Genomic DNA, 2312 nt, shown 5'->3' on the forward strand with positions numbered 1-2312 from the left:
AATGGCTCTGAGCACTATGGGACTTAACTTCTGAGGTCATCAGTCGTCTAGAACTTAGAACTAATTAAACCTAACTAACCTAAGGACATCACACACATCCATGCCCGAGGCAGGATTCGAACCTGCGACCGCAGCGGTAGCGCGGTTCCAGCCTGTAGCGCCTAGAACCGCTCGGCCTCCCCGGCCGGCGGGGAAAGATCCAATCATCTTGCTGGACAAGGTAGGATTTCGCAAGCACGAAGACAACCAGTAGAAACCCTCGCTGAAATGTTAGCTGAGGATGGCTTGTAATGGAGAGTAAAAAACGGGTCGTAGAATATTGTCGACGTACCGCAGTGCTGTAAGGATGCCGCGGATGACAACCAAAAGGGTCTTGCCGTGAAACGAAATAGCACCCTAGACCATCACTCGTTAGGGGTCTCTCCAGACACTTGTTGACTGGTTATCGGGGCTCAGTTCGAAGCGGGGCTCATCACTGAAGACAATTCTACTCCATTCCATGAGATTCCAGGCCGAAGACGTGTCTGGATACGCCCCAGACCGTAGCGGTATACCAACCTGACTGTCGCCCACCATACGACCCGATAACCAGGGTTGGTGGTCTGGAATGCCATTTCGTTTTATAGCAGGACTCCTTCGGTTGTCCTGCGTAGCGCTCTTACAGCACAGCGGTACGTCGACGATATTCCATGAAACTGAACCAACTCAAATAATGCCAACACTTACCTGAGAGGTACAGCGGTTCAGGTATTTGAGGTCGATTCTTGAGGAACGAAATTAAAACTTCAGAAAGGTCACTCTGATTTACATTTCCCAATGTTCTGTTGAATAATTTTGTGGGAATGCTGAAATGAATCATACTTCCCGTCATCAATTTATAATTGATATTTCGCTCCGTTTCTAGTACTCCCGCTCTCAAGGAGACGTTTAAATCTAACTTTACTCCCCTTTCGTACAAGTACAGCGTGTTAGCGCTCCTGGTATGTTAGTCACATTCCATCCTACCCACGATTTTATGTTTCATATAAATCATTTAATTCTCTACATTTACGTGAATACTCCGCAAACCACTTGACAGTATGTGGCTTTACTACTTACACGTTACTGAAAAATTAAAGCTGATGCTATAATGCTCATTATTTAGATATCATCCCGCAAATAAAATGTTACACGGAACTGTGTGATTACATAAGAAAAACACGTAGTGAAGCTGATCCCTGATGTGATTTATCATATCTACAGTGTCCATATAAATCTGTACAGATTGTCTAGGCAAAAGCTTATCGCGATACAATTTAACAAACCATTTACATGAGAAATGTTTAATTTGCTTACGTGTGTACGCACAGGTTGAAAAAAAATTTGACGCGTCTATATTAGTCTTAATGGAAACGCGTTTACATATAACATCAGCATGAGCAAAATTGCCAACGGCCTTGCCGCAGTGAGAAGACTGGTTCCCGTTAGATCACCGAAGTTAAGCGCTGTCGGGCTGGGCTAGCACTTGGATGGGTAACCATCCGGTCTGCCGAGCGCTGTTGGCCAGCGGGTTGCACTCAGCCCTTGTGAGGCAAACTGAGGACCTATTTGATTGAGGAGTAGTGACTCCGGTCTCGGAAGCTGGTTCAAACTGGTTCAAATGGCTCTGAGCACTATGCGACTTAACTTCTGAGGTCATCAGTCGCCTAGAACTTAGAACTAATTAAACCTAACTAACCTAAGGACATCACACACATCCATACCCGATGGAGGATTCGAACCTGCGACCGTAGCGGTCTCTCGGCTCCAGACTGTAGCGCCTAGAACCGCACGGCCACTCCGGTCGGTGTCTCGGAAACTGACATACGGCCGAGAGAGCGGTGTGCTGACTACAGGCCCCTCCATATCCGCATCCAGTGACGCCTGTGGTCTGAGGATGACACGGCGGCCAGTCGGTACCTTTGGATCTTCCTGGCCTGTGCGGAAGGAGTTTAGTTTAGTTTATGAGCAAAATTAATAACCAAAGTGTTTGTGGTGTTACATATCACGGCACAGTCGAGGCAGAAATATTCTCAGTTATTATTGGCATTCGCATTTTACAATTCAGCTACTACAACGTTGTAATGTTAGCACATGTTGTGACACAACTAGGAGCTATGTTTGTACTCTTTACAACGCGATATCCAAAGAAATATATTTTACACTCGTAACTGACCTGTTTCTACGGGTTATTACGTTCAGATTAGGGTCGCCACCGACTCTGACCATACAACTAATAGAAGGTTTGGCCGAGTCGGAAAATAGATTATGACTGTGATCAAATTAATCTATTT

The 2312-nt window shown here is 45.7% G+C and overlaps 1 pseudogene; it reads left to right on the top strand.

The window, feature by feature from the left end:
- Window positions 1–1426: 1426 nt before the first annotated feature.
- On the top strand, window positions 1427–1544 carry LOC126472142 (5S ribosomal RNA; annotated as a pseudogene).
- The last annotated feature ends 768 nt before the right edge of the window (window positions 1545–2312 follow it).

The sequence above is a fragment of the Schistocerca serialis genome, chromosome 3, assembly GCF_023864345.2.
Source record: "Schistocerca serialis cubense isolate TAMUIC-IGC-003099 chromosome 3, iqSchSeri2.2, whole genome shotgun sequence".
Classification (NCBI taxonomy): Eukaryota; Metazoa; Arthropoda; class Insecta; order Orthoptera; family Acrididae; genus Schistocerca; species Schistocerca serialis.